Source organism: Triturus cristatus, chromosome 8, assembly GCF_964204655.1.
Source record: "Triturus cristatus chromosome 8, aTriCri1.1, whole genome shotgun sequence".
Taxonomy (NCBI): domain Eukaryota; kingdom Metazoa; phylum Chordata; class Amphibia; order Caudata; family Salamandridae; genus Triturus; species Triturus cristatus.
This window is the reverse complement of record NC_140591.1, coordinates 424942950-424967999: the sequence shown is the minus strand read 5'-3', so window position 1 is coordinate 424967999 and position 25050 is coordinate 424942950. Positions and strand designations below refer to the sequence as shown.

The 25050-nt window shown below is 43.7% G+C and overlaps 1 long non-coding RNA gene across 1 annotated transcript in view; it reads left to right on the top strand.

Moving 5' to 3' along the window:
• The window catches only part of LOC146802243 (uncharacterized), a 150086-nt gene that overhangs the window by 102477 nt on the left and 22559 nt on the right, over positions 1-25050 (top strand). Inside the window, exon 6 of the long non-coding RNA XR_014967371.1 lies at positions 19246-19332. This is a non-coding gene — a long non-coding RNA (uncharacterized LOC146802243). The remainder of the gene's footprint in view (positions 1-19245; positions 19333-25050) is intronic.

The following is a 25050-nucleotide window of genomic DNA, read 5'->3' as shown; positions in this document are numbered from 1 at the left end:
TTCTTGTTTTGTCCTGGATGGGGTTACTCTGTCTTGGTTTTTTTAGATGTAAGAGTTTGGACAGCTTTAGATGGGCCTCTTTTCCTTTTGGCGGTAAGGACAGCTACCTCAGGAGCTAACTGGCCCCCATCAATGCAAACAGGAGTGGGTACCGAAGTGGGGAGGGGTTCGCATATAATGATCTCACTAGCTTTGAGAGGTGTGGCAGCTCGGCTAAGAGAGTGCAAAGGTTCAGTTAAGGGCCCCCTGACTCCCAACAACAGCCTTCTTTCCGCATTCACAATTTCTATGTCCAAAGCGCTGGTAGGGTTTGCAAGAACGGTATCAAGTGCAGTTCTAGTTACCTCTACCGCAGCTGTCTGGGTCATTTTCTTCTTCCCCCCTTCTCCTGGTATTCGTGAGGGGAGGACGTTAGAGGGGGGCCTGACGAGCGCGGGATAAACCCGCCCTTGGACAGGGCTTCGCGGGGATGCACAGTTGAATTTATGCGCCTCCGGGCGCCAGTCTGTCATCGCAGGGGACGGGGATGCTGTGAAATGTAGTCGTCCTCGGCCGACTCCCGATTCAGGAAATGCGAGGGCTGCTGCTGGGGCAAACTGCCGGTAGGTGGGGGGGCCACGCTGTTGAATTTATGCAACTCTAGGCGCCAAGCTGTCGTTTTGGTCTTATGACAAAATCCTAACTTAAGACAAATACTAACTTAAGACAAAATACTAATTTAAGATAAAATACTAACTTTACTACTACTAAATGCCTTCTGTGAATACCAAAAGTAGTACGTTTAGAATTTTGTCTCAGAGTAGTTCTGTGAATCGGCCCCTTTGATTTTAGTAAAATTATTTGAATAATATACCTTTCAGACAGCCTTCTTCATCCATTGCAGTGGTATTGCGCTATTCACATTTTTCTTCCACCAACTACAGCATGAGGAATTGGGTCAACCAGTTATGTAACAAAACTTGAGGACCCCCCGCAAAGTACATGGAGTGGGCCGCCCCTCTCTAAAGTACATGGAGGAGGGGCTCCCAACTCTCCGGACCCAGTCAGGAGCTTTCAGGCAAGTGGCCCCTTGCAGCTCGAGCTGCCCCCCTCACCGCGGGGCCTGCAGGGGCTTTTGTTATGCCACTGGCATCAACCCACTTCAGCCGTTGGTGTACTTCACTGTGAGTGATGGCATTAGTCTGCCTTATCACAAGGAGCGCACCCACATACAAAGTAGTTACCTTCAGTGACAGGGCGCTCCAGGGGATCTGAAAGACTTTGGGGGGGATTGGGTCTGATGGGTAGGATGCCAATGCCCGATTTTCTTTTTAAAACAATAAAAATCCATGGTGCTTAGTGGGCTTTTTAGGCCCACGGGTGGGAGGAAGAGATTGGAGTAAACCCCAATCTACTCCTTTGCAGAGCAGAAAAACAGTTATAATTGTTATGGTTGGGAGTCAGGACCTATGCCTAGGAGGCTGCCCAAGGTAATCATTTTGTTTCCCCTAGTATCCAGGGTCACCCTTGCCCCAGGGGTGGCAGATTAGGGTAAACACCCAAATGTGGTAAATTTAATTACCTAGACTTAATTTATGCGGTAAAATTCAATAAGAATAACTCAGTAAAATAAGAGGCAGAATCCGTGGTATTTGAGGTTTAAAATGGGTTTATTCCTTACAAAGGAATTGGTTCGAACCAGGCAATCGGGTTCCGTCACCACTAAGGTTCGGGAAGGGATAGAGGCAATGCTTTATTGACAGGTCGTCATGTATATAGTAAATGCATTACAGTGAAGACATATGCAGAAGGCGTGACAGCTGAGAAGAGAGATAAGAATACACATACGTAATGAAAAGGCGTTACAATAGGCGTGCATAAGGGCATGTACTAGAAACGTCATTATGATGATGACACAAGTGGGTGGATCCATAAGAGAATCCTGCAAAGTCAGCAGAAATACTAGGCAGAGATGCGCGCACAGTAGCATGACGTGTGATTGACGTGTAACTGGAGGGTGAAGGGGAAATGACATTTAGCCCTACATGACGAGACAGAAGTCTGGGATGTCAGAACAACCTAATCCCAAATCGTATCTAATATCTTGTGTTTAAGGAACTGTATTATCTGGAAGGAAAGGTCTCTCAGGCAGAGGCTATCCTATACTAACTACTCGTGCGTGTATAAGCGTCTACGTGTCTACATGGGATGCGAGGGGGGGCACGGGCCTACCATGGCAACAGAAACCATGAATTACTTGCACGGAGACAGTGAGGCCGGGCCCTTTGCTCTGTAGCTGGAAGGATGTTTACCTAAACTACTAGACAGGAATGCATTTCTCGAGGAGCGGAGCAGATAACTTGAAGGCTGAATACAGTCTTGGCAGGCAACAGGCCGGGCCAGGCACCGTTAGCCGCGCAGGAAGTAAGACAAAGGTCATGGATACAGATACAGGTCCAGGCTGGAGCATTCAGGGGCAGAAGGCAGGAAAAGCTCGATGGCAGAATTCAGGGCCTACCTTGCCAGAGCTGAAGAACGTGAAAAGTATACCATATAAAGACGGTGGCAAGGCATACTTAGGAACGGGATATTCGACCCATTCATGGCGGATCTGAAAGAGGACATGTTGACGTTGGACACATATGTATTTGCGTCTTCATAGCTTGAAGTGGAGGGAACATACATGTATTTGTAGCATGTACATGGAGCCGTTGGGGTCTAAGATAGGGGACACAATCGATCATAAAAATTCATATTTCCTCATTCCCTCCTTGTCCCCTACGGACCCTTCATGAGATATCGATCCTCAGGAATCCATCTATCTGTTCATGTAACATCATTTGCTCTTCTTTCTTCTTCCAGGATTTTGAATGAGAACTTGAACGTGGAATACACGATGTGGCACACAGGCCGCAAATCGCTGGTCCACATTGTAGACACAGGCAGCAACTGAATACTATGAGAAGGCCAATACCTAGGAAGGATAGGACTTTCCATCCCCAGGCTGACAACACGCTCCAGAACCAACCGGACCATGTCCAGGTGCCTGGATTCTGATGTATCTGGCTTGCAATCTTGTGAAGACGAGTTATGGCTTTATATACGGATGGCGCGTTTTCTGGAATGAAAACACAACAACTTGATCCGATGACTCTACAGGCTCCGCCCCTATCGGCCAGGATGACGTCAAGGACAAGACGATTTTGGAGAACAACAATCCGCATCGCAGACTGCTCCTCTGTTAAGTTGCCTAGGGCAGAGGTAGTTTCATTCACTACTGCTTCAAGGGTTCTGGTTAATCTGTGTATCAGTTTACTATTAGAGACAACACCTATGTAGGGAAAGAGACCTTTATTGAAGTCTGTGTATTGCTCCCATGCTGTTTCAGTGTAGTCGACAATCGGGAGATCTCTCTGGGGTCTATTGTGTACTAGATGGGTATTTCTATGGTAGTCAAGAGGGGCTAGGAAAACAGGTGGCAGAAGGAATGCAATGTAACAGGTACCATCCCAATCTAGAGGTAAACGTATATATGCGGTATGACCACAAATGAAGTAGGAATGACGGGAAGCTCTAAATGTAGACTTGCCTTTATCACTGAATTCGATCACAGTAGTACATTTACTATGACCCAGGTGTACTGAACCATTCTTTCTTACACATAATTCACCTTTGACTGGTAATACGGACATAGCAGGCAAGACTGATGCAGCTTCGGATTCAACATTCAGAATCATGAGGTTAAGTATAAAGTTACCTAATCCATATACTTCATTTTCTAGATCAGTTCCTGTCCTTTTGGGAAGTCCCTCCTTGTTGGGGTAGCAGGCTTTAAGCAAAACTAAGTTCAGGTTTCCCCATACCCATTTGCTCTGGTAAACTACGGTATTTGAATCTAAAGAATTAATCAAACTAAACCATGCGCCACAGGAACCATTATGTGTGAATGGATACGGAAAGAGAGGCAGAACTCCCTTGTATTTCTGATAGGGAGGGAGTCGGCCACATATCCAACAATTAGTAGCATTGCTGGCCTGATGGGAGTGATGTAACATACTAATGAATGTGTTGTTGCGCAGCGCAAGTCTATAAGGCAACTCATGTGAAGATAATTCGCTAAAAGAATGTTCGGTAGTAATATTGTAAGCAGAATGAGCACGCTTGAAAATAGGATAGTATATGTGCAACAGTATACTTGCAGCAATAATCAGAAGATTTAGAAAAAACATAATCAACAATGTCACGATACAGTGACTATGAAGTGATTTACAATATGCACGTTTCTTGAGCTGTTTCTGTCTATCTCTCTCTCGATTTCGGTCTAATGGATACATGTCAGAGACTAATTTAACCGATTCACCTAGGAGAGGACTTAAACAATCAAATTGTCTGACTTGCTAGACCTTAGTTTCAGTTTATAGTTTTGGGAAGCAGTTTTCTCGACCAAGGGGAGTTTTGAATCAGTCTGTGGAGGAGGGTAGGGCTGAGAGTTCAAATCAGAAGGCAGTCCATGAAATTTCTTGATGTGGCTCGAGTGTAGCCAACCCTTGCGACCCTCGATCTTCACTGCTGTCCTCGTGGTCAGAAGTACTAATTTCGGCGTTTGCCAGCGAGGCTCCAGCGGGCTCCTCCTGTCGAAATTTCTTATGAAAACAAAATCTCCGGGAACCACTTCATGGGGCTTCACCTCGGTGTTGTCGGGAAAGGCTGCAGCTACCTGTGAACGGCAAGATTGTAGTGCAGACATCAAGGAAGCAAGGTAATCTGTCAGCATATTACAATCAACATCAGTGATTTTACGAGGTATAGGCGTCCCCCACATATTTGTTGGCCTACCGAAGACCACCTCGTACGGGGATAGCCCTGTTCGAGAGTGTGCTATCATTCTCATGTAAAATAGTGCAACTGGTAAGGCTACTATCCAGTCGACGCCTTTCTCTCTACAGATTTTAGAAAGTCGAATTTTCAGAGTCTGGTTATGACGTTCCACGAGACCTGCTGCCTCGGGATGCCGGACACAGTGGAATTTCCATTGATAGCCTAACAGGAGTGAAATGTGTTTCATCAGCTCGGATGAGAACGGTTGGCCATTATCTGAGTACACGATACGGGGCAAACCATACCGTGGGAAGAATTCACGAACCAGCTGCTTGGCAGTGGTTGGGGCAGTGTAATCTGAGACTGGATATGCCTCTGTCCAACGGGAAAGAGCGCATACAACTACGAGGACATATTTGAATCCTCGACATCGTTCCATCTGGATATAATCCATCTGGAGGACTTCAAAAGGGTGATCAGGAGGTTGAAATCCACCTTGCTCTACAGGTACGCCTTTACCTGGGTTGAACTGACAACAAATCATGCAAGTACGGACTTTCTGTTTGGCTGCAGCTCGTAAGTGTTTATTAAACCAAATGTTTTGAATACTGTCTAACATAGCTTTCTCTCCTAGATGTGCTGGACTATGTATTGTGTTAATGATAACTTGAACCATTGAGTCGGGGAGAAACCATGTAGATTTTCCCTTTGTCATCCATCCCTGATCTGTTTGGATCCCTCCTAGTTCAGTCCATTTCTTGATTTCCTCTAGTGTAGCATGTGTCTGTATGTCAATTACATCAAGGGCGGGATCCCTAACTGTCATGCAGTGTGTCGGTGTCGGAACTATTGTCTTTGTCAAGTCAGTTACATGAATCCGATTCTGTGCTGTTTGCTTAGCTGTTCGGTCTGCTAGGTCGTTACCCTGGGAAATGATATCGGTGACTTTTGTATGGGCCTTGCACTTCATGATAGATATCGAAGTAGGCAGATGTATTGCATCTAACAGAGCTTGAATGAGGGGACCGTGTTGAATGTTGGCACCGTGAGAAGTCAAATAACCTCTCTCTCGCCAAAGGACTCCGAAGTCGTGTACAACTCCGAATGCATAACGTGAATCTGTGTATATGTTAACTCTCTTATTTTTGGCTTGAATACAGGCTTGTGTCAGAGCGATGAGCTCTGCTGCTTCAGCTGACAATGTGTCAGTACAATTCGTTTCAATAACTTCGGTGTCTGTCGTGACTGCATAAGCGGCCACTAATTCTCCTGTACTTGTTCTCATGCATGAACCATCCACATAAAGTGTCAGGTCTGGTAATGGAACATCTGTCAAGTCTTGTCTGGGTTTCGTCGTAATAGTAATGACTTCAATGCAATCATGTGCCAATGGGTCTGTTCCACTTAATGGCAAAAGTGTGGCAGGATTTAATGTACTACAGCGTCTGATTTCTATGTGTGGCTGAAACAATGTTAATTTGTAACCTGTCAGTCGTGCTATAGTCAAGTGCTGAGTCTGTGTTCGGTTTAAAAGAACTTCCACGGAGTGTGGAACTTGCACTGTCAACTGATGTCCTAATACTATGGAATCGCTTTGTCTGATCGCTAAAGCTGTCGCTGCGACTGATTTCAGACATGTAGGCAGAGCCTGAGCTACTGGATCTAATGTGCTAGAAAAGTAAGCACACGGCTTGTGTGAACCTGCTTGTTCCTGAGTGAGTACTGACAAGGCAGTACCTTCGCGTTCTGTAACGAAAAGTGTAAAAGGCTTACTGTAACATGGTGTCGCTAAAACAGGTGCTTGACATAAGGCTTTCTTTAAGTCTTCAAAAGCTTGTGTATGTGCCTGAGTCCAAGGGAGGACAGTCGAAGTCGCTGCCTCCTGGGTTGTCAACTGAATGAGTGGCTTTACTAAAAATGCATATTGGGGAATCCATTGTCTACAGTACGAAGTGAGACCTATGAAGGCCCGCACCTCCTTTTGTGTCTTGGGTGGTGGCATGTTTACAATTAACTGGATGCGGTCAGGTGTGAGCTGTCTTCTCCCCTTGGACAGCAAGTGCCCAAGGTACACAACTTGCTGAACACAGAATTGCAGCTTCGAAGGGGACACCTTGTGCCCCTTGTCGGCCAGAAAATGTAAAACCGTCAGTGATGCTTTTTCACATTCGGGTTCACTTCGGGCGGTGATCAGCAGATCATCGACATACTGAAGCAGTGCAGTGTTAACAGGCATGTGGATACTGTCAAGTTGTCTTTTCAGTGCTTGGCTGTAGATGCTGGGGCTTTCTGTAAATCCTTGAGGTGCGCGTGCAAATTTGAAGCTTCGTCCATTTAAACTAAATCCGAACAAATATTGGCTTTCCGGATCAATTGGGACGCTAAAGAAGGCGTTCTTGAGGTCAATTACAGTAAAGAACGTTGCTTCTGAATCAATAGCTGTCAATAATGAAGAGATATCTGGAACCACGGGATATTGTGGTATAATGCATTTATTCAATTCGCGCAGATCAATAATCAATCGATAAACTGGGGGTGCTTTTGGATCAGTTCGTTTAAGAACCGGAATTATAGGAGAATTACACACATTGGAGTCGGTTTCCACAACCACTCCTTGTGCAATGAGCTCGTCAATGATTCGCAGCAAAGCCACTACAGCATCTGGAGGTAACTTGTATTGTCGAATTCGTGGTAATACCACTCCTGCTTTGAGTGTGACTCGATATGGTGTAATGTGCATACAACCTACATCAGTAGGGCCTTGTGCCCATAAATGTGCAGGGACATTCTGTAACCTGTGATCCATGTCTCTAAATACATAGTGACCTTTGAAGTCACGCAAAAATAGTCGTACCCCCTCCGGGGAACAACATATTACAGCTCCTAGCGCTTTCAGTGTCTTTATACCTAACAAGTTTTCTGGGCATGATTTTGTAAGCAATAGATCTGTAGTCCGTGTCAATGGACCAACTGCAAGAGGCAGAGGTTGCGATACTTCATTAACAATAGGCTTTCCTGAAAATCCAAGGGAAATATTTTGTGAGCCTGAGAGGGGTGCCCCTGGAACCTCGTCGTGACTTATAGTTGTTCTGCTTGCCCCTGTATCAATTAAGAACTTTCTGTCTTTCCCTAATACTTGACTATGTACATAAGGACCCTCTTGATCTACGGGAACCTCAATAAGGGGTAAGCCAACTTCCCTCTCTAGGCTGTTTCATGTGTATCGCTGATAATCGGGATAGTCATTTTGTGCATACTGGTACATCTGTTGTGTCGTGTTTTGTGTTGCGGCAATAGGCTGTGACTGTGGTACCGCTACGGTCTGTTGTGCAGCTTGCATAGGCTGTACATTCTGAGGTACTTGTTGTTGGATCTGATCCTGTCTAGGCGGACGTGGCCTCTCCTTGGTTTTACCCGTAGAGATATTATGTTTCAGAACTGCACAATCGTTTATATAATGACCTGGCTGTTTACAATAGTTGCATGTCCCTTTAACAGGAACTGCTGAATTATTGGACTGTGTCGCACCCTTTTTATGACTGTCAGCTGGAACTGACTGGGCGACGAGCATTTTCATTTTCGTGTCTTTCATACGTCTTTGTTCGTGTTCTTGTTCTTCTCTAATTCTATTCTGGTGGTACTGTAACATTTGTAACATTTGTGACGGGGTATTAGCTTGCCAAGAGCTCTCTACTTTCAATACTCTGTTCTTAACCTGAGGCAAGGAATTCTCAACTAATTTTGTTACAAAAAGATGTGGATATGAATCGCTACTTGCTTTCAGGCCGCTATTAATACCAAAACATTTTTCAAATCGGGAATAAAAATCACTAGTGTCTTCATCGGGTTTCTGTTTGCAAGCTGAGATTGCTCCCCAGTCTTCCTTTTTCGTAGTTAATAAACGTGGCAATACTTGTACTAATAATCCTGGTAATGCTTTAGTTTTGTCCCCAAGCCCTACGCCTGCAGTTCGGGCATTTTCTTCGTTTTCTAATGCTGTCCAATCAATCTTTTGTTCTCCCACCTCCCACTCTTTTTCTTTGAGTTTCTCGTAAATACCGGCAGGCAATAATACTTTCAATATTTTCATAATGTCAGGATAGGTATAATCACCCATGAGTAACATGTCTTTTATTTCACGGTGGAAACCTGCTGGATCTCTGTCATGGCTGGGCACTAATTTTTTCATTTCCAATAGTTCTATTTTAGTTATAGGCGTGTACACGAACACGCGTCTAAAAGTATTATCATCATTTCTAACTGGGTGTACTTCGCGTAAGGGATTCTGTCTGTCTATGTAATACGTCTTTCTTTCCATGGAGGGAGCTGGATCATGCTCTGGACACAAAAAGGCACTATATCTGTGTCGATATTCTAGAATTACTTTAATTAGATCGGTACCTAGACCTCTCCATTTGTTCATGAGTAGTTCTATCAGTATATCAGGTAGGGGACCAGGATCGGAGTGTTGGCCTTTATATAATATAAGGAGATGTTGTATCATGTATATACCAGCTAAACGCTGTTCGTCTGGTGAAAGATTCAAAAACGTATGTACTAGGGCGTCATCACTATATTTATCAGAGCTGTCAGCCCATTGTACTGCTGACCTGGCTAATTCTTGTTCATCCATAGAATCGAGTACATGGTACCCCATTCGTTCTTGAAGTATTTTGTCAGTAGCCTGAAACAAATGTTCAGGGGTCCTTGGGTTTGCATAGCTACTTGAAAAATTCTCTTACTTTCTGGACGTATCGGACGTATTGGATTATTGAATGATCTTCCTTTTCCTACATAAGCTATCGTTTCTCTAGCTGGTAATTGTAATTGTCCTGTTGTCATTTCTAGTTGTTCCTCATGCCCTGAGGACTCGGTTTTATCTGCATCTGTTTCTCTTTCAGGCTGTTCTTTTTCACATATTTGTTCTACTTTTTTCCTGATCCTTCGGTACATACTTTCTATACTATTCTGTTTATCATGTTTTCCGTCTGCTATATTCTGGCCCCATTTGTTAAGGGCTCTCATTTCTTCCGCGTCTACACCTGGCCTATCTCTGTGTCTTATCAGGCAGTTTATGAAGAAGCGTAACAACAGTTTTTGCGTGTCCACTTTCTGGTATGCCATGGCTTCGCCAATACTTTCAGGACCTTGCCCTGTTTGGACAAAGTGATATATTTTGTCTAGATGTTCAATCATTCCTGGTAATATCATTAAATAGTTCGCAACTCGTCGTAGACGTACTGATGATAGCATCATTCTGTCGTCTTTACCTGGTACTGGATCATATCTACAATCTGTAAGAGGCTCTTTAAGTATGTCATAATTCGCTGTTTGAGGTGTACGTTGGTGTGCTAGATCCCTATAAGTCAATCGACGCACTGATGGCGGCGTATGAAAACTTCCTGTCGCACCTCCGGAGGTGCTAGGTCCAAAAGGATTCGTTGGGTGTAAGGTAGGAAGAATAGATGCAGGGAGAAGTGAAGGAACGGGCGGAAGGTTTGGAACAGGTACAGGAGTATGTTGCTGCAGAAGCGGGGGCGGATTATCTCGGGGTCGAGCACCATTAGCAGGTGGTGTACGTGGCGGCGGAGTATTAACATATTCGGGGGCTACATCATCTAAATAGGAAGAAAGGAAAATGTCCTTTGCGGTCTTGGGGTGCAATTTAGTCGGAAGCAATGGAGGTGGCAGATCTTTCGATACTTCCAGGGTGGCCTTAGGTAAACCCTCGGCCAGAAGAGGATACATACCATTCATAAGAGTGTTTCGTTGTCTGTCTACTTGTTCTGCTTTTACTCGGATACCTATCTCAATTAATACATTTTCTCGGGCTTTGTCTGAATCCTCCCTACTTTTCTCTTCTTTTCTGAGCGCTTTCTCTGTGCGTCTATGCGATTCTTTACGCCATAATTCAATGGCATCTTTCTGTGACTGTCTGGCTTTCTTTTTCCATAATGCTTCTTCTACTCTCATGATGCAATCTGCATCCCATGTCCCAGTAGTGGGCCATCTCTGATTCTCTGCTAAATCCTTGGTGTAGTCCACCCACAATTCGAGATATAATACGGCATCTAGGCCATGCTTATGGTACATAAAGTACCCTGGAGTGTCCCTAGGTGGAATGGGAACAGCTTCCTCGAGTATCCCTTTTCTAGTTTTTATCTGTCTTAATTTCGAGAATAACAGCATCTTGAACCTTGCTACTTGGTTCTTACTCGGACTTGAACATAATTAATACAATAGACACAGTAATGAAGATCGAACAATCACTCATACCACGACATTTAAAACATATTAAAACATTTTAGAACGAACAATAATAATTAGAATAAAACTAGTTAACTGCATAATACTAGATGTACTGCTAAACAGCACAGATACACTGCTGAAACAGTGCAGACCAGGTCTGTGTACCCAAACCCGTCTTGACCGGCACAAACCAATGCGCACGTCTAGATGCGTCCCCAGCAACGGTACTCACCGGGAAGCACGGAACGGAACAGAAGGCCTCGGAAGTCTGGACTGGACTAGACCAAACTGGACTGGACTCGACTCGTGACTTAGATACTTCGGAACTTCGGAATCTGGTGGGCCTCTGTATACCTCGGATCTTGCTCTCTCAGCTAGGCTCTGGTCGGGATTCTCCGCACTCCTCACCACCTCGTCTGGGTGTTGATCGCAGCCTCAGTCACCCCCGTTGGCCTGAGGGAGATACAGGAAATCCTGCGGGTACGCGTAGTTGTCCGTCCGGCTGTGGCAGGAGACCGGGTCTGCAACGCACCTCCGGCGCGTGGGGTGTGAGAGGAGTCCCTGTTCGGGCGCCAATTATGTGGTACATTTAATTACCTAGACTTAATTTATGCGGTAAAATTCAATAAGAATAACTCAGTAAAATAAGAGGCAGAATCCGTGGTATTTGAGGTTTAAAATGGGTTTATTCCTTACAAAGGAATTGGTTCGAACCAGGCAATCGGGTTCCGTCACCACTAAGGTTCGGGAAGGGATAGAGGCAATGCTTTATTGACAGGTCGTCATGTATATAGTAAATGCATTACAGTGAAGACATATGCAGAAGGCGTGACAGCTGAGAAGAGAGATAAGAATACACATACGTAATGAAAAGGCGTTACAATAGGCGTGCATAAGGGCATGTACTAGAAACGTCATTATGATGATGACACAAGTGGGTGGATCCATAAGAGAATCCTGCAAAGTCAGCAGAAATACTAGGCAGAGATGCGCGCACAGTAGCATGACGTGTGATTGACGTGTAACTGGAGGGTGAAGGGGACTTGACATTTAGCCCTACATGAGGAGACAGAAGTCTGGGATGTCAGAACAACCTAATCCCAAATCGTATCTAATATCTTGTGTTTAAGGAACTGTATTATCTGGAAGGAAAGGTCTCTCAGGCAGAGGCTATCCTATACTAACTACTCGTGCGTGTATAAGCGTCTACGTGTCTACATGGGATGCGAGGGGGGGCACGGGCCTACCATGGCAACAGAAACCATGAATTACTTGCACGGAGACAGTGAGGCCGGGCCCTTTGCTCTGTAGCTGGAAGGATGTTTACCTAAACTACTAGACAGGAATGCATTTCTCGAGGAGCGGAGCAGATAACTTGAAGGCTGAATACAGTCTTGGCAGGCAACAGGCCGGGCCAGGCACTGTTAGCCACGCAGGAAGTAAGACAAAGGTCATGGATACAGATACAGGTCCAGGCTGGAGCATTCAGGGGCAGAAGGCAGGAAAAGCTCGATGGCAGAATTCAGGGCCTACCTTGCCAGAGCTGAAGAACGTGAAAAGTATACCATATAAAGACGGTGGCAAGGCATACTTAGGAACGGGATATTCGACCCATTCATGGCGGATCTGAAAGAGGACATGTTGACGTTGGACACATACGTATTTGCGTCTTCAAAGCTTGAGGTGGAGGGAACATACATGTATTTGTAGCATGTACATGGAGCCGTTGGGGTCTAAGATAGGGGACACAATCGATCATAAAAATTCATATTTCCTCACAAACACCCACACCAGACAGCCGAAAGACAGATTTTAATTTTTTGGGGGGCAGCTCTTGTACATACGGGGAGGGTGCTTCACCTCAAACAAAATCCCTGGTGACTTGTCTCCTTTTTGCCCCCACCAAGGAGAGAATTTTGAGAGAAGTACCCTCTAATCTGCCCCAAGGGCGGTGGGTCAGAAAGACTATTCAAGAGGCAATTCCCTAATGTTAAAGTGGGCTGCCCAACCCCTTCTTTTTTTATTATTATTTTCCTTGCTGTCTAGTAGGCTCTCTGACCTAATAATGGGGCAGATTGGTGGTATACTAATCTGCCCCTAGCCCTTCTGTTTTTTTAATAATTGTATCTATCGTCCAGAGTGCTTTCTGTCATTCTCAGGAGCAGATTGGGGTAAACACTTAATTGTCGCCCAGGAGAGCAGAAAGACATGCCCATGGGGGCTGTTCAACCCATCAAATACAGTCACCATCCCATAGAGTCTGGTAGGTTGATCCAAACTTGGGGATCGGCCACCGGTGGTGGTCTCCAGAGGAAGTGAGTGGTGATGAGAGGAACTCTTATGTACCAACCACTCTTGCTTTCATTTTTGACACAAGCTTGTGTGAGTGATGCCTGTCCTAGGAGAGACAGCCCCGGATGTTAGCACTATGATTGGGAGGACAAGACTTGGGGGTAGTTGTGAGTTGCGTGATAACTATTGCACGCTCACAGTTTTAATCTGGTTCACTCAGCAAATATACAGAAATTTCTCTGGGGAAAAGGCCTGGAAGAAAGGCAAAACATTTGAAATTTGTATTTTTAAATAACTATGCTGTGTGTTACACCTACTTCCAAGTTGATAAGAGGCACTTACCACACCTGACAAATACTTCACCCCTTGGTAATGGCATTTAGTGGTATAATATGAACCTTCACCTATTCCACACACCTTGGAAACAGGACCATAGCTTTGTAAGTTCATACAGTGATCTCAGCAAGTACTAAGCTTCAATGAGGTGCTGTGGTATTCACTGGCATCAAATACTCAGTTTACTTTTCTATTTTTGTAGCGCAAACAAACCCCACTGGGTGTCTGGCCGCTTTACAAAATATTGCTACATACTTTATATAGTGTTTACACTTGAACAGTTAAAAGAACATACTAAAGTTTTAAACACATTAAAAATGTTTCAAGTAACAGTAGAACATTAGAATAAAAACAGTGAAAATTACAATTTGTAACATTGATCATATATTTTGTCTGTGCCTGACAACAAATTTAAATCACTGCATCATATGAACATAAAAATTCATGACAGTCGTTGACTAGCTGGGTGTTTTTTTCTATTCTATTTTCACATATATTTGTATCTGACTTTGCAGAAATATGGTCTGTGACCATTCAGGATTCTGTGGACCTGAAGACACTTTGACATTTTGTAGCTAATGGTGACAGCTGCCTGTGGCTTTGGGACACTGAACCTTGGGGTGTAATTTCCATTTCTATTCATTCCTGTCTGGTTTTATGGCTTGTGTGGCCTCCTCTGAGGTTTGGCATTCACCTATTGCGTCCAGTAAGTCGCTGCTGCTGCCCCGAAATGCAGTACTGTACATGTCCAGAGCCCAGACCGTCAGAAGACAGAGAGGAATGGAGGGGTGCAGCTCAGTAAACAGAGACTTTGCCTGCGCAAATCCTAGAGAAACATTATGTACATCTTTCAGAAGTTTAGCACACCTCTTATTGTAAGTGATGCAAACATATATATATATATTGCTGTTTTTTTTTATAAAGTGTCAAATGTCACCCAGTGTGACCCCATTACATTATAACCCCCTTTGTCATATGCGTATGGTAGTGCTCAACTGGTAACGTCCAACTTTACATACATTGGTAATATCTTTTTCATAGCCATTGGTATGGAGTGGAAGTGACTTGGCAAGACTAAATAAAGATTCAGTCCTATTACTAACTCAATTCACTGAAAAGCTTTGTGTAAGGAAAGTCATGGTTACCATTCCTCAGAAAAAATAAGCATTTTTTCAAAAGAACTTCATAACTTTCCGTCAAAAGCAACGGTTATAGCGATGGTATGGTTGTGATGCATATTCTAACGAATAATTTTATGGCCAATTTGTCTGGCCATGGTAAACAAGCAATTATTGTTTTGCAAACCTATGCAATACACAAACAAACTGGCAAACATATAAAATATTACAATAAAAAGGCGGCCCAATAAACCATGCACAACAGCCCTGGTACTGAACTACGCCCCTTTTCAGGTGCATGCACACTTGTGATTAGTCAAAATGGTGTTACCCCCACATGCACTGTAAAATGATTACAGGTTTGAAAAAACTACAGATTGCCCAAACCAGCATATGTAAGTAAACAAGTTGAACCCTTAAGACGACGGTGCACAGAGGAAGCTGACGTTTTGTACGACGGTGTACAGAGGAAGCTGCAGTTTCACTGAAACACAAACCCTTCCTTTACTAACTAATGAAGCTTTGTCCGTCCCTACAATAGAAACAAAATGCAGGCAAACACATTCTACATTTGAGGTTAAATTGGAATGAGATGTTAGGCTTAAAAATGAGATGGTGCTGAAAACTGTTCTCGAGGCCTAAAATCATGTCAATTTAAAAGTGCAAAGGGTTACAAATGCATGCTCATTTCTAAACACATAGCAAATGCAGTTTCTTAATGCATGAATACATTGCAAAAAGATTAGAGAAAATGTATAAACTTTTATTAATCACATTTCTATATATCACATTTGTAATTCTCATTATGGTTTGTGTGGAGTACTTTAAATATGCAATACCCCATCTTCTCTTAGTAACATTAATCACACTTCAAATGCAAAATGGAAAGAATGTATTGAGTCACTCAGTAAGTGAAACAGGGATGCACTGTCATCATATGCACCCCCAGTCCAGATAGTACGACCTAAGGGCTTGTGGCCTGTAAGGCTACTTTACTTTCTAGGATCCTCATGGAGCTGTTAAGCTCTACTATATGAAGTTTTACGTTTCTGTATTAACAATTCTGGAGGTAACATAACAGTGAGCAGAGACATGGTCCACAGTATTAGTATTAGTACATCAATCACCTGAAAACACCCACAGCAAAGACAAGCCATAAGCATAATCACCACCATGTTGTAAATATAAGATTGTTGTAGGCAGCCAGGAAAACAGCCTGTTTAGACAGAATAGTATTCTACGTGAAAGTCATAATGGTTATGTGGAGGGCTCCAGCTTCTTGCAATAATCGGGTCTGGATTGGCCATAAAAACTTGAGATGTATGCAGGTCTTGGTGGCAAACACCAGCACATTTTATTTGTTTGCAGAGATCTTTAAGTGTTTTAGGTTAATTTCCTGAGTTATTTTTTTGTGACAGATGAAGTTTATGTAAATGTTGTTTTACTTTGTTTCTGGGGATGTGCTGTACCACTTTCAATAAATATGGCATTTGGTGACCTAGAGTTTGCAAAGATACCAGCACAGCAAAGCTTCCTTCATCCAGAAAAGAATGTGCACCAGACAGGGCATGATGTTTGTAGTTGAGTTTCATCCACATACATTTGCCATTGAACTTGATGTTGTATGACCTCAGCCAGGGGTTACCTGTACATGCTCTACATCATGGCGAGGGAAGGTATACTTGTAGTGCTCCATGTGTCGTCTTTTTGATCCTGGCAGTCAATGTGTCTAAGCAGACCTGTTGGATCCTCCTTCTTAAGCAAGTATTTAATCTACTTGAGAGTCACACTGAAGTCCCCCATACTTTTGTAATTTATAAACTAGACCACTATTACCAGTAAATGGTCTTATCCAGTTATCTCTTAAGTAATGTTGCTATAATTCTTCCTATCTTATCACTTTCTTGGTGTTGCCAAGATAGCTGTCTATTTTAATAATGTCTTCCAGAAACCCCAGTAGGATTTTCACATTTCCTTATGTAGTCTTTCATCATTTTCATCTTTAATACGGAATGGCACACACCCAGGGGCGTAGCTTCAGAGGGGTGTTTGGGGTGTTACACCCCCTAATAAATGTATTTACTGGTAAATAGTTGGGTACAAGTGCTTTCAGTCGAGTGTGGTGATGTTTCGGTCGGATTTCACCAGGAACTTTGACATACACACAGACAAAAACGCACATACACACTCTCCCTCTATATGTTTGAAAGTCATTAAAAAATGTTGGTTAGTTTACAAAATATTGTGTTTTCCCTCACTTAGTACCCCTACCAACATCCATTCCTCTCCCTTTCCAATGCCCCTTAAGCCCCTCTCATGCACCCTGCTTGTCTTATAATGTATTTTAACATTATATGCCTGCGTATTTGTTGGAAAACCACAAGCTTATTCTCCCCCAATCTATGCCCCTGCACACACCAGGTTTCTTAAGGTGAAAAAAAGAAAAACACATTTCTGTTTTTAGCATCAAGCAAGATTGTGACCACCACAAAACTAATAGTGTGTCTACATTTTTAGAATGTGCATTATATAATAGCATTATAGTTTACTGCCAAGGGATAGTCTGTTAGTTAAAGGTCCTGTACAGAAGTTATACTTATTATCTGCAAATGAGGCCTTTATGGAGGGTAAGGGCCTTTGCAAATGGCATAACCTGAGGCAGAAAAGCAATAATCAGGGCCACTGGACTAATCTGATTTTCTGGCTGCTGCTTTTGTCTTTTTTGCATAATTCTGGAGTTGCCATATTTGCCTCATAATCCATAATCTTTTGCATACTCTGCAGATTTGAACAAAAAACAAATGTTTCTAGCTCAAACAGTTCAAAAGTTACTAAAAACACAGCAACGCATGTTGCAGGGCAGTGAATGGCTCTTTTCAAAGATTGACTGCTCACCTTTCTGTTGGTTATGGCTAAATTTGAGTGTTAAACTGCTACTAATAAGGTGCAACGTATGCTAAAACAACATTAACAACTGTAACAGCGGCAAAACAATAAAGTATCACAAAATGTGCCACATAATTTAGTCAACCCTGTCACATAATTTGGCATGCCCCTGCCTCATAATTCCAGTGGTCCTTCCTATAATGCAATTAGAACATTGCACTCATTCAGGGCAGAATGTACTATATGAAACAGGGAGAAACAAAGGTACAATTCAGGAAGTTTGTGCAAGACGTTTGTAAAAGCCCCTTTACTACTTGATTGTCTTAAGTGGAACCTTCTAGTATTTTAACGTTTTCCAAAACCCTTTCAACAGCATCACCTTCAAACAATTCTTTCAAGGAGTTGTCTGGAAGTGTAAAGGTTTAGCCTTAGTTTAACCAGTCAGCAAAAGAAACCCTGTGGGTCATATCTTTACCTCCTCAGCACCTTATTAATATTATATAAGCATCAAGAATGTATTTTATTAGCTGATACTTTATCAAACTGGATCCAGGGGTTGGTAAATGTTGTTCTACTGCTGCTTGTGGAAATTTGGGTAATACATTTTTTTAAAGCAAAATAAAACTAAAGCAAGCTGAGCTAAAGAGGCTCCTGGACAGTCATGTGTCCTTGCAGCTATCAGGTAACTCAGTACTATGTAACAAAGGAGAGTAAGCACTGATTTTTGCTCATCGTACCCAGCAGGAGCCATGTTCAGAGGAATAATCCGCCAATACCCGACTGTGGTAACCCTGATGAGCGTTTGAACAACCCACCGGGAGGAAGCACAGAGGGGAAAGGGGTGAAGAAAACAAGGTCCACCCCATGGTATGTGTTGCTTCGTGCAACGCTGTGTCATGACCCAGTGTGTTGAACTAGTACCCCTGGAGGTTCTAAGATCCTGGAAGAGAGATTACTATTAAAACTAACAACTCAACTGGCTGTGCTCTTCATGCTATGACTGTTTGCACTGTTTTGTTTTTAGCACCAGGTGTGGTGCGAGCAATGCAGTGTGCAAGATGCTCTATGGATCGTATTGGTTTGTGGTGCGCATTGCAGACGTGTTGTGGATAAGACCAAACTCAACTGGAGGTCAAGGGTAACTTGGAGGGTAGAAAGCTTTTATATTCAGATTGGAGAAAGGCCTATTATGTTTATGTTATGGTATTCTCACCCACGCCTCATTAACACTATTGGCTTTCATACTCACTCTGCTCACGCGTACAGTGGGTGTGTCACTCCACTGCTCATCGTACTGATTACCTGCTCAGTATTGTGTGGCATCTAGACTTACTATCGTTTCCTTCGATATTGAAGCCAACTCATGCAAGCATTCCATGTGGCCCTAATGATTTGCTTCTGTATTGTGGTAACAGGGGAACTCCCCACCAGTTCTAGCTTTGAGGTTTGAAGTCTCTTTATCTGTGCCTTCGATTCAAGAATTTGCTACAGTTTTTAAATAGCCCTGATTCACGCACGTGCTTCCTTAAATTGGTACTTAGCTTTCTCTTCTTTTCCTTATTTAAAGGTGGTTGCTGCAGGCCTTGGAACTGCCATCACTGAAGAATGGAGGCCAATCCTTGGGCTGCGCACGACTTGGAGGATGACGACTTAGGTAAGTGGGAGATGCTGTTTCTTCGGGTGCCAGATTGCCTAGCAAGGTGTGCATTGGGGTGTGGTCATTTCTAGTGTTAGAAATGAGGTCTCTAGTTGGCAATGGTTTGCACCCTGTCCAAGTAGGGATCCTCACTCTAGTCAGGGTAAGGGAGTCACACAGCTATGATAACTCCTGCTCATCCTCTTGGTAGTTTGGCACGAGCAGTCAGGCTTATCTCAGAGATAATGTGTAAAGCATTTGTACATACACATGCATTAACACAGTGAAAACACTACAAAATCGATCCACACCAGTTTAGAAAACTAGCCAATATCTATCTGAATAAAACAAGACCAAAACGACAAAAATCCAACATACACAAGTGAAGATATCACTTTTCAAAAAAGAAAATGTAGTCCATAGAAATCTATGGATTTGTCACTTTTAGTTCAAAGTACCTGGGATGCATCAAAGTTCAAAGGCGAAAACAGGCGCTGGGGTGTTGAGGAGCTGGAAAAACAGTGATGGGTCAGTTCCTTACTGCCAGGGAAACTGATTCGTCGGTCCTTACTGCTACACAGGGGAGGTGATGCGTCGGTTCCTTACTGTCAGGGGAGGTGATGCATTGATCCCTGGACACACAGCCTCGGTTCCTTACTGCTGGGCAACGTCAATGAGGAGACATCATTGAAGTATGATGCATCGGATTCCAGACGTGATGTGGCTGCAGAAAAGAAGGCCCTGTATCTAATTCACAGCCATTAAAAAGGTGATCCGTAGATTTTTCAGCAGCATGGCGGTGCTACTCGATAAAACAGGTGCAGAGTGTCGATGCGTGGATTTTCTCACCAGTTTGCACTTCCAAGGGCCCAGGAACTGGATTTGGCACCACTTGGCAAGTCAGGGCTCCCAGCAGAAGAGCCCAGGCATTAGTAGGTTAAGTCTTTGATGGCCCTGAGACTTCTTAAAAGGAGTAATGCATGCACAAGCCTGTGGAGAATCTTGGAAGCAGGATTCAGAAAGCAAAGTTCAGTCCTTTCACTTCCAGGACAGAGGAGGCAAGCAGCAGGCTGGCCCAACAAAGCAACATGCATAATTGCTGTCCCTCCTACAGCACCCAGCTCTTCTTTCCTGCAGAATGTCCTTAGTCCTTAAGTGTTCTGAAGTTATGGTGTCACAGCTCCAGTACTTATAATAGTTTCTGGCTTTAAAGTAGGAACACTTCAAAGGAAAGTCTTTGAAGTGCACAAGACCCTGCCTTTCCCTGGCTTAGCTCCAGGGAGATGGAGACAGCCCTGTGAAAGGACAGGCACAGCCCTATTCAGATGGCAGTGACAACTCCTCCCACCACTCTAGCTCAGGAAGGCCCATCAGCCTGGTGATGGCCCTTCAGGGTATGCAAGGCATACCTCAGCTCCCTTTGTGTGACTGTCTACAGTGTATGCACAAGAACCCAACTGTCATCCTCTCCCAGACATGGATTCTACAGATAGGCAGAGGCACAGAATGGATAAGCAAAAAAATGCCCACTTTCTAAAAGTTGCATTTTCAAACACACATTTTAAAAACAACAAACAGGTTTGTGGCCCAAGTTTGCCACCAAAACTTCAAAGTCTTGCGCGACCTTGGGACCACCATTTGGGTGGTTCCTCGTCGGGGAATGTGAGTTTCCCAGGCATGTGGCAGCAGTGTGAGTGGACATGACTGTAGTGTGCGTGTGTGTATGTAGTTCAATACATGGAAGTATGTGTGTCATGGCATGTGCTTGGTTCCTCCTTCTGGCTCCCACTGCCCTGGTCCACAAGAGCACATAAAAGGTTGAATGGGCAACAGGGCCAAGTTGGTCTTGACAGTGCCCCCTTGCAAGGTTTGCCATCTCTGTGATAGCTTAGGCTTGGTAGGGAGGTTATTGTGAAATTTAGCAACTAGTCGAGGAGCATGAAAAAGGTGTGAAGCGGGTTCCCATGAACGCTCTTCTGGGGCATACCCTTTCCAGTCTACTAAGAAATAGAGATGCCCTCCGGTAATCTTTGAGTCTAGGATTTGTGTTACTTCAAATTCAATTCACGGTCAATTATGACAGGGCTAGGAGGTGTCTGCACTCTCATATTGGGATAACATTTAAAAAATGAGACATGGAAGACAGGATGGATTTGCATGGTACAAGGTAGGTCTAACCTAACTGTGACTGGATTAAGAATCTTCGTTATTTTAAAAGGACCCACAAACCGTGATTTTACTTTACAGTTTCCCGGCAAAGTGAGGAAAAAAACTCCGCTCCACAAAGGGAAGCAGAGATTTTGGGAACTCCGCGATCTCCCTGTAACGCGGAGAACGGAAAACTCCACAAACTCCGTGAGCGGAGTTCACGCCCAGGGTTTGCTGCAATCCTAGACACCTAGAGATCGTGAGAGACCAAAGAGGTATGGCCAGCCAAACACAATATCAAGATGGTAAAGAGAACTCCCCACAGCTTTCTCCCTTTTATTTTAATTTGATTCATGTTCACAGTACTATGCAACAGCAGGGGAGCCTACTGATCGTGTTGGGGGTAGCTGCACCCCAGTTATTTGCACATTTTTTATTTGCCCACGGGTATTTGAGGATCTGGGAAACGCCCCACTCCCATGTGGCAGAGTAGTTAAAGAGCATTAGAGCGCGTACACGCAGCTTACTGGTTGGGTGTGGAAGCTGTTGAAACTGACCTGATCTCGCTGTCATCTTTCCTTTCCTTGTATGCACATGTGGTGCAACTCGGGAGGTGCAGGCTCCAGCGACAAGGGCGCCGTACTGAACTAACTTCCGTTTTTATTGATTTTATGCATTCAGCTTTCTCCATTTTATTTAAAATATTTATGTTCACAGCACTACGCGACCGCAGGGGAGCCTGCTGATCGCGTAGGGGATAGCTGCACCCCAGTTATTTGCACATTTCTTATTTGCCCACGGGTATTTGAGGATTTGGTACATGTCCCCCTCCCACATGGTAGATTATTTAAGAAGAACTAGAGCGCGTCTGCACCAGCTGTGCACCTAAGGCACGCCAAAGGCAAGCGTGTATGTGCCTGTCCACGCTTGTACCATGCTCTGCACCAGCCCCCCTGCCCGTTTTTCACAATTTCATCAGGAACGTATTCAGTACTCTGGAAGAGAATTATGGGCTCTTAATATTGGAGGTAAGAGAGCTTATATTTGACCGGTTATCGAGTTTGACGGAGGAAAAATGAGTCATTCATGCCCGGTTTGTCAGGCCACCTACCCTATACTGATCAGGCAAGGGTCTAGACATTTAGCCACAATCAAAGATACAGCCATGACCGCTGTAAAGGGGATAAGAGATAAAAATGTACGCTGTGCCTTGCTAAATACTAGATCACCGGTAAAGCACAGTCTAGAGTGGGCTGTGTTAATAGAGAGTCAGCAAAAAGACATAATATTTGTGACTGAGGCCTGGACAGATGCGACATCAGGACCTAGTCTGGTGGTCAGCAGTACTGTTTAAGATCACTCTAGCTGGGTGTATCCCCCTACCAGGAACGAGAATTGTGCATAGGTGGGCTAAAATCAATCAGCAGCAATTCCAAAATCATCTTACTGGTGCTCAACCAGTCTATTCAGAGGACGTAGAAAGGAATGAGGAAAACTTCAATCACTGGTTGGAAGCAACTGCTTCTTTATTAGCCCTATAAGCCATTATTAAATCTAGGCGTGGTCGTCTCTCTGCCCCATGGTACTAGGTCACATTGAAAAAAGGTAAGCTAGCCTGCAAAGACCAAGAACAAGAACGTCTCTGGAGATCAGCTTATGATTCAAAGGGAGAAGGTAAAGTATAAATTCGGTCTTAATAACTATCAAGTCATGGTAGCCAGGGTAAAGATAAAATATTTTACTCAGAAGATTGAAGGTGCCAAAAACTCTTCGAAAGAACTGTTTAATACAGTCCTGTCCCTTACCTCTCCATGCACCCCTGCTTTTGTGCACACACAGTTAATCTGTGATAAGATTGCTAAACACTTTCTGAATAAAGTGGAAACTATCTTTAATAATGTCTATCAATCCAGGGCCTTGGGGGAGGGAGACACTTCTTCCGTTGGCCAGAACCCTCTGATAGAACAAGAAGGTCCGGGCTTCTCCAAATTTGCCAGGCTCAATATCACACAAGTAGGAGACCTTATTGCTAAGGCCAAAACGGGATCACTGCTGGACCCTTGTCCAGTTACAGTTTTAAAATTGGTGCAGGATGCCATTGCCGACAATCTGACTAACATTTTTAACTCAGTTTTTAGTGCCAGCTGCTTTCCTAACTGGTGGAAAGTTGCCTTTATTTTACCGATCTTAATAATTTCCATACCATTTCCCGTCTCCCCTTGCCTGCAAAACTTCTTGAAAAGGCTATGAATACACAACTCTCAGAATATATTACCGAGCATAGTTGGCTAGATGATACACAACACAGCTTTAGTTCTGGTTATAGCACAGAATCTGCCCTGATTAAATCGGTGGAGAAAATCAGAGTAGCTTTGGATAATAGAGTTTTGGCTAGCCTTACACTATTGGATTTGACAGAAGCCTTGGACACTGGCCACCATGCTATCTTGGTGGATTGGTCAGCGGCAATTGGAGTGCAGGGATCTGCACTTATTCTGTTAAAATCTTTTTTGAAAGATAGGTTGGAATTTGTGGCCCTAGACCCGTTCAAGTCAGAACCTTTCTATCTCCCTTGTAGAGTACCACATGTTTATCTATCAGCCCAACCCTTTTTAATGTCTATATAGCAGCCCTGGTACCGATTATCAAACCTTTTGGCTTCGCTTTAACATCATACTCTGAGGACACCAAGATCGTTGTTGCAGTTACCAAGCAACCAAATTCTATTGGTAAGAACTTTCATGACTGCATGACAGCAGTTAGTTCCTGGATGAGCAGTAATTATTTAAAGCTCCACTCGAATAAAACAGAGGTGGTGCTTTTCTGCAACAATCCTTCTTAGTTTGGCCCCCAAGTTGGTGGCCAGAAGATCTGGGCTGCCATCCTAAGCCGGTTGATAAAGCCAAAAATGTGGGTGTCATCGTAGATAATAAGCTATCCTTTGCTAGCCAGATCAATGCACTGACATCGTCAATGTTTTTTATTCTTGTGAAGATTAAAAGGATCTTAGCTTTTATCCGCCCAAACTCTTAAAAATGGTCCTATCGGCCTTGGTGATGGCAAGGTTAGATCATTGTAATGGTCTATACCTGAATCTTCAGCAACAACACCTAAAACAATTGCAGGTTCAGCAAAACACAGCAGTTACAGTTCTCTCGCGTACTCCTAAATTTGCATCAGTGTGAGAGGTTATTCAAAAGCTTCATTGGTTGCCAGTGAAAGACAAGATAAAATTCAAGGTCCTTTGTATCACCTATAAGACGCTGCATAACCAGCGACCTTCCTACATGGCCCAGAAGGTCCGATGGTATACTCCTAATAGATCACTTAGATCGGCTAACTCTCAAACTCTGGGAGTACCAAGGTTCAAGAAAATGAATTGGGGCAGAAGAAGTTTTTTTACAGGAACAGTGAGGATCTGGAATGAAAAATCCCTCAGGGACACACTCAGGCCCTAATTTGCAGACATTTAGAAAGTTGTTGAAAACATGTTTTTTCAGCAATTAAGATCACAGTCAGTGCATAAGTTTCCACCAAGCCGAGATCAGTGAGCTAGCGCCCAGACACCTAGGGGTAACAGTGTGCTCT